This window comes from Oryctolagus cuniculus, chromosome 7, assembly GCF_051225735.1.
Source record: "Oryctolagus cuniculus isolate XC-2025 breed Fujian yellow rabbit chromosome 7, ASM5122573v1, whole genome shotgun sequence".
In the NCBI taxonomy this organism is placed as follows: Eukaryota; Metazoa; Chordata; class Mammalia; order Lagomorpha; family Leporidae; genus Oryctolagus; species Oryctolagus cuniculus.
The window spans coordinates 16,933,916-16,942,136 of record NC_142873.1 but is presented as its reverse complement, the minus strand read 5'-3'; the positions used below and the strand labels follow the sequence as shown (position 1 = coordinate 16,942,136).

Here is an 8,221-nt window from a genome sequence, read left to right as displayed (position 1 = left end):
ACAGCAGAAAGTTGGTTTCAGTGAAGCACAGAATATTATTTATTTCTTTCATGGATCATGCCTCTGCTGTTGCTTCTTAAATGTGTTGGGTCAGCACTTTTGTGTAGTGGGTAAAGCCACCACCTGCAGTGCTGGTATCCCATATGCCAGTTCCGATTCCAGATGTGCCACTTTCTATCCATCTCCCTGCTAATGCACTGAGAAAGCAGTGACAGGTGGTCAAAGTTCTTGGACCCGTGCACCCACTTGGAGACCCAGAAGAAGCTCCTGGCTCCTGGCTTCTGATAGACTCAGCTCCAGCTGATGTAGTCATTGATTGCTGAATCAATGGATGGATGATCTCTCTCTCCTTTCTCTCTCTCTCTCTCTCTCTCTCTCTCTCTCTCTCTCTCTTTCTCTACCACCCCATGAGTGTGTATGTCTCCCTCTATCTCTGTAACTCTGCCTTTTAAAAAATAATAAATAAATACTTTTTAAAAATTTTCTGTTTGTGGGTATAGATGTGTGTGTTTTACAAATCTTTTAAATATTTAAATAGTCAATTGTTGAGTGTTTTTTATTTTGTTATTGTAGTTGTTTTACCGAATTTTTTCCTAAAATTATAAATTTTAAGGAGGTATCATGCGATGTTTAAACAAATGTTCAGTCAGGATAAATAAATCTATCTCTCCAAACATTTGTCACCTTTTGTGGTGAAATCATTTGAAATCCTTCTTTAAGCTTTTGAAATAATACAGGATACCTTATCATTATATATTGTAACTGCGTTGTGCAAGAAAACAGTATAACTTCTTTTTTGTGTGCAGTGGAAGTTAAACTGTGTGTAAAGAATGTGCTGTGTGCACTTGAATACAATATGTATTTTGCTGATGTTAATGAAATGTTTTGTAGATGGCTGTTAGGTCCGTTTGGTCTAAATTTTAGTTTAAATCTGGTATTCCTTCCTTATTGTTCTGTCTGGATGGTCTGTTCATCATTGAAAATAGAGCATCGAAGTCTTCCATTTTTATTGTATTTCTGCCTGTCTTCTTTAGTTTTGATATTAACTTTATCTATTTGGCTGCTTTGATGATGAATGTACATTCATACAATGTTATGTTCTGATGAATCGCCCTCCAGATCCATTATGTAACACTTCAGCTTTCTTTTGCTGGCCATTGGAATGGAATATCTTTTTACATCATGTTACTTTCATCTTGCATTAGTATAGCTAAAATGGATCGCTTTTAGGCAACATACAATTAAACTTTAAAACTTTATCCAGTCAACTTCATGTCTTTTACCAATTGACTCGCAATATAATTTTTTTTCCGCCGAGGCCGAGCCGCCGCCTCTGCCGCCCGCCTCTGTCGGCGCTGGGCGCGCGTCTCCCGGCTGCAGCGCCGCTCGCCGTCCACCAGGCGGCGCTGCCCGCGCCCAGGACTCCCCGGCCCGCCCCGGTTCCAGGACTCGTCGTGCAGGAGGGGCCGGGCGGGGAGAGGCCAGAGCGCGGAGACCGGCAGGGGGCGCATATTTCCGACGGGACCCCGGGAGCCAGAGCAGGGGGTGGGGGAGTGAGGCGCAGGCCGGTGTTCTCGATATGAACATTGAGAGATAAGGACGTTTTTCTTATTAATTGATCCCTGGTTTTTTGTAGCTACTGTTTCTTCCTTTCTTGCCAGATATTTTCCTTGTGATTTAGTGAGTTTGTGTGTGTGTGTGTGTGTGTGTGCGTATATACTCTGATTCCTTTCTCTTTATCTACTTCAGGTTTGTTTTATTCCTGATTACAATGAAACAAACATAAAACATTTAATGGTTATAATGGTCTACTTTTAATTCTTAACAACTTAAATGCCAACTGCATGCAAAAACTCACATTTTGACTTCTCTTCCGACCATATTTTGTAATTTTATAACTATTCAAATTTAATTATTGCAAGTATAGCTTTTTAGTATTTTATCTTGTAATTTTTCTAATGTTGTTCAAAATAATTTTGGCTTCAACATTGCAGTTTTGGAATATTCTGAACTGACTCACAGTCTTACCTTTACCGTGGACTTGATATTTTCATGTAGCAACTTCTGTCCTTTTGTTTCAACGTCAAGAACCCCATAATGTTTTCACAAAAATTAAAAAAAGAGGATAGAAGGAGAGAGGTTCAGGGAGGAAGGCAAGGAGGGAAAGAAATATGGTTATCTTCTTATAATCACACCTATGAAATACATGAAATCTGTTTCATATTAATAAAATTAAATAAATATATATATTGCAAAACAAAAGCAAAACAAAAATGAAGTTTGAATAATAACAACATCTCTCTGCTTTGATTTCATGAACAAGTGTTTATCTTTCGTATCTAGTGTACAGTATTGGGAATAATCTAGGCTGCATCATTTGTTATTTTTCTTTCAGCACCTTGATTATATTCTTCCACAGTCTCATATCCTGCAAGGTTTCTTCTGAGAAACCTGCCTATTTCTCAGCAAAAATAAGAAGTTGTACATAGGATGGGGTATTAAATTCCTGTAAAGACCTCTAAAGAGAAAAGATGCATGACTTTTTTCTTGATATTTTCAAAATTCCCTCTTTAAAAAAAACTTAGACTTTTGAAAATCTATCATTAAAGTGTCTTGATAAACACCATACATAATCTATTAAGGATTCCTTGAACTTAATGGAATGAGCAACTATTTATCACTCCAATTTGGCAATTTTTCTGTAATTCTTTTTAAAGATTTATTTATTATTTGAAAGGCAGAGTTACAGAGAGGCAGAAGCAGAGAGAGAGAGAGATCTTCCATCTGCTGGTTCACTCCCAAAATGGCCACAATGGACAGAGCTGGGCCAATCTGAAGCCAGGGTCCAGGAGCTTCTTCTAGGTCTTCAGCATGGATCAGGGGCCCAAGGACTTAGGACATCTTCCACTGCTTTCCCAGGCCATAGCAGAGAGCTGGATCAGAAGTGGAGCAGCTGGGACTCAAACTGGATCCCATATGAGATGCCACCATAGCAGGCAGCAGCTTTACCTGCTATGCCACAGTGCCAGCCGTTAATTCTTTAAATAAGCCTCTGTTCTTGTCTCTTCATGTGCTCCTTCTAGGATTATAATAACACATAGATTAGTCCTTTTTTTTTTTTTGACAGGCAGAGTGGACAGTGAAAGAGAGAGACAGAGAGAAAGGTCTTCTTTTTGCCATTGGTTCACCCTCCAATGGCCGCCGTGGCCGGCGCACTGCGGCCAGCTCACCATGCTGATCCGATGGCAGGAGCCACGTACTTTTCCTGGTATCCCATGGGGTGCAGGGCCCAAGTACTTGGGCCATCCTCCACTGCACTCCTTGGCCACAGCAGAGAGCTGGCCTGGAAGAGGGGCAACTGGGACAGAATCCGGCGCCCCGACCAGGACTAGAACCCGGTGTGTCGGCGCTGCAGGCAGAGGATTAGCCTAGTGAGCTGCAGCGCCGGCCCTTCTTAAACTTCTTATTTGTTTTCTCATATTGCTTCCCTGATTTCGCTTATTTTTTGTTTGTTATCCTTAGAATTCCCTAAGCTGATTTTTCTAAATATTTATCTTTATTTATCTAATGATCAGAGATTCAGAAAGGCCCAACATCTGCTGGTTTGCTCCCCATATGGCTACAAAAACTGGGGCTGGACCAAGCCTAACCCAGGAAACTGGAGACTGATCCAAGTCTTCCATGCAATGGCAGAAGCCAAAGTGCATCAGTCACTTTGTTGGACTTAGTGTTGGAAACTTCATCTTTGGTACATTAAAGACAGAGAGATAGAACCCCAGCCAGTAGATGGGATCATAGGAGACCCTCCCCACCGCGTGGAGATGGGTCTTAGAGGGCTGCAGAAAAGTCACCCACTGGCTCCTGTGAAGGGCGTTGAGGTCACAGGCTAGTCCTTTAAATCAAGGTTTATCTGGGCGGTTGCACCTGATCTAGGTAAGGAGAGTTTTACACGTCTTGGGTGGAAGGCTTCATGTGCTTTCTGTGGTTTTATTGACTCTCAATTGGAGACTAAGTCACCCAATTAACCAGTCAAAAAAATCTCTTCTCAATGCCTCTTCCAGACCAATCATGGGAATTTATAGTCTATACAAACCCCAAGACAATCGGCCCTCAATGGTTCCCTCCTTTAGAGACCCATTTCACTGCTTGCAGGAGCTGTGTCTTTTACATTTGCTTTCCCCTTTCACTTTAATAAACTACTTCTACTTTACACATACTTTCTTGTACCTGTTCTTATTGCTTCATGGTCAAAAGACAGGATCCCCAGTGATTAGAACTGCAGACTTCTGCAGCATTTCTTGAGGGCTCACCTGGAATTGTCATAAGGGTAATTGTGGGGAGCAACTCGGACTAGACTGTTACTGGAATTAAGACTTATTCTATGCATCTGCTCTCCCACAATATGGCGCTGAGAAGGGAGAAACAGCTTCTACACAGCTGCCTCCAGTTCAACCAATAAACTGTAGGACCTGCTCCTGATTGGAGGAGAGCAGCGTACTCAGCATGTGGGTAGCAGAGTTGGGATTGGTGGAAGAGGACTATAAAGGAGGAGAGAGACAACATGCACCAGGAACATCTAAGGGGAACACCTGTGCAGCCCCCGAGAGAGCCAGCCGGCGGTGTGCCGCTCCCCCGCGGAAGTGGGGAAAGTGGCCAGGGGGAACCGCCCTTCTACGGAGGTGGAAGGGTCGGTAGCCAACCCGGGAAGAACCAGCAGCAAACCTGGGGAGGGCCGAGCAGACAAAAGAACAGCGCAGGGTCCTGTGTCGTTCCTCCACGAAGAGGGGGAGCGACATAATGGTGCCGTGACTCGGATATGAAGCCTAGGCAGGGTTTAGTGTCGTTCCTCCATGAAGAGGGGCAGCGACAGGTAATTGAAGTGATCCACTTTCAACCTTTTTTCCAGAGACTCTGAACTCCACCATAGTCCTTTATCAATCAAAAATGCCAAAACTCAGTTAAAAAGTATCTAGTGTGGCTGTCAGTATTAAAGGCTAGGAGGGGAGGCTTGTTGAGGTATATCTGATTAACCTCGCTCTCCTTTTGGCGCTGGGAAAGCTGGTCTTCCTTTTTTTGTAAATTCATCCAGTGGGTGATACTGGAGTGTGGTCTTGGAGTAACTGAAATTTCCTAGGGAGGCTCCCTAGTAGGAGCCAGACTCCAACAGCCCCTTAAGGTATTGGACTAAAATCTACACTCCTCATTCCCTCTCTCTCCTTCCTACCCCTACTCATTCAACGTCAAATGTCAGGAGGGGAGAGGGGAGGCCTCTAGCTACAGCTGGACAGACAGGTGTCTTCACCAAATTTGGCAACAGAGAAAACTCAATCCTTTGATCCTTTTCTAACCTGATGTTTTCATATCCTTTCTCTGCAGTTTGTGTTTTGTAGTGACTTTCTTCTTCATCTCTTGACAATAGGAGCATATGATTCTCTATTGCTTGGTAAAAACTGAGTCTTAAAGGGGTTGGCATTATCTGCCCATTTTTAACTGTTTGATTACCATAACTCTGATTAGATCAGGCTGACAATTTTGTTATTCTTTCTATTCCTGCTGCAGCAAGTGTCCCAATTAGAATCCTGGATCACCGTTCTCAAATGAAATCCTGAGTTTCTGAACCAACTTCAATCTTGGAAGATGACCTCAACATGTCAAAGGAAAATGAATATTCCTGCGAAGTTACCAAAGGACTTGAACTCCTGTATAAAAAAGAGTAATTAAAATGTTACACACACACTCTTCCCCAGCTTCATCCCTCAATTTTGTCATCCTTTAATTCTATCATCAAGATGGGGGATACCATTGCTACTCAGACTGCTAATTTTTTTTTCATCTTATTCTTCACCTGCTTATTTCCACTAATGGTTTGATGCCATGTTTTTAATGCTGTTGACAATGGAATACATGAAGGATGACAGAATTTCCCTGCATTTCAAGCACAATGCCCTTGACAATCCACTCTTAGAAAGCCCTGGAGTGAGATACTGTACATACAGAAGCCTCTTTTGGTTTGTCAGTGTTCCCTCCTTGTAGAGATCTGTCTTAAATCTCACTCTTTTAGTTCAAAAGGGATGGGGGGTCACAATTATACCCATCAAGGCTGAACAAACTTCTTTAACTTATTAAGTTCTATGGTCTTGTAGTAAAATAGTAGGCGTTAGACATCCTCATGTCCCAACAAAGTGGGGCATGTAGATTATTAAATGAGACATACTGATTTTGGATTAATACCTCTCATCTGTTATAAGAAAGTACATAAGTTCTAAATGGCAATGTCAGGCTCATAAGACAATTAGACAGGTTTAAGTCCAAACTACCTGAGTCCTTCTTGTCCTATTTAGGACTCTAACATACGGACATGGCTTTTTCCTTTTGTAGTTCCTCTTTGCAGTTTTGTAATACCGCTTTTGTTTGGCCCTGTATGTTCAACTTTCTTATAAAGCTTATCTCTTCCTGTCTAGAAGTTACCAAATGCTTGTAGATGGAACAACAGATACAGACCTTTGATGTGAGAACCCTAGACAGACCTTTGGAGGAGGAACACTTATTGTCTCCAACATCACCCATCTCCAGCTTGAAGTAGCCAGAGCAGTCATCATCCCTTCTCTCTAACAGCAGTTAAGGTACCTCTTAAGAGGGGGATTGATAGACTTCTGACTAGGTAGACAGGGACTGGGGGAGTGGGGGACTCTCCCCATCATTTGGAGATGAGTCTCAGAGGACATGAGAAAAGTCAAGCAACAGACTTCTGTGAATGATGTTGATGTCATGTGCCAATCATTTTATTCAAGGTTTTCCAATGTATTTGTTGCTGATCTGGGTAATAAGAGTTTTATACAGTTTGGGGGAAAGTTTCATTTGTGTCTCAACTGTAGAATTAACTTTCACCCAATTTAACAACCAAAACTATCACTTCATAATTTGTTTCTTAGACCAATCATGAGAACCTCCTGTCTTACAGCCTGTAAAATCTAGACAATCAGTCCTCAATGGTTCTCTCCTTCAGAAACCCCTCTCAGTGTGGCTGGGAGCTTTCTATTTTGTTTGCATTTTATCTTTTCACTTAACAACTACTTCAGTTTTGCACACTCTTCCTTGTACATGATTCTAAATCTGTGGTCACGTAACACAAACCGGGCATTTGGAATCACAGACTCCTGCAACAATATTAGAAAGGTGGACCTAATGGAAGTTTCTTAAATCATAAGGGCTCTGCCTTCATGAGTGGATTAATGGCATTATAGAAAAATTTGTCAAGCAAGAATTTACTGCTTACCATCTTCCACCACCTGAGAATGTAATGACAAACTTTCACCTGATGTCAGTGTCTTAAACTCGGACTTCATCGCCTTCGGAACTATGAGAGACACATATTTGTTTTTAAATAAATTACTCAGTCTCAGAGTTATTCTGTTGTAGAAAAGTGAAAAAGACTGAGGTACTTACTAATGCATATATTAAAATGTGAAGGCTTTAAGTAGTCATACATATGTAATAAATTTTAATGTCCTCAGACAAGCAAAGGGAAAATAGAATTTAACAAATGTAAAGTGGTCATATTTAAGATTTATAATTTAAGAGATGCTTATGAAACTGAAGGGTTCAATTACTAAATGAATCCTAAACATTTATGGGAAAATATCACCCTAATTTCTCTAGCATTGTTAGGTCTTTTTTCCTCTCCACATATGTTTTAGATATGATTTGTCCATTCAGAAGTCATGCTAGAATGTAATCTACATTGTGAGATATTACAGAGTGGAAACCTATTCCAACTATGGTGTTGAAAGTTTGTTCCTAGGGCAAGCATTGTGGCACAGCAGTATTAGCCACTGTCTGGGATGCCAGCATCCCATATGGGTGTTGGTTCATGTCTTGAGTGAGTGTCCCACTTCTAATCCAGCTCCCTGGTAATGCACCTAGGAAAGCAGCAGAAGGCAGTTCAAGTGCTTGGGTCCCTACAACCACATTCAAGATCTGGATGAAGCCCCTGCATCCTCATGTTGGCCTGGCCCAGCCCTGACCATGGTAGCCATCTGGGTACTGAACCAATGGCTGATTTTGTAGGTGTATAGAATGCAAAAATTATGGAATCTTTGCTGAGATTTCTGTGGAATGCCTGGGAGACCAGCAAGAAATTTGGTGAAGAACTAGAATTTTTGCAAAGAACACCCAGTGAATTAAATGTCTGGTAGAGCTATGGGAGTAAAGCCACAGTGGT

The 8,221-nt window shown here is 41.6% G+C and overlaps 1 long non-coding RNA gene across 1 annotated transcript; it reads left to right on the top strand.

The window, feature by feature from the left end:
- The first annotated feature begins 4,488 nt into the window (after positions 1–4,488).
- LOC149125321 (uncharacterized) lies at positions 4,489–5,737 on the top strand. The gene is made up of 2 exons (XR_016236988.1): positions 4,489–4,870; positions 5,560–5,737. It is a non-coding gene; the product is annotated as an uncharacterized LOC149125321 (long non-coding RNA).
- Positions 5,738–8,221: the final 2,484 nt, after the last annotated feature.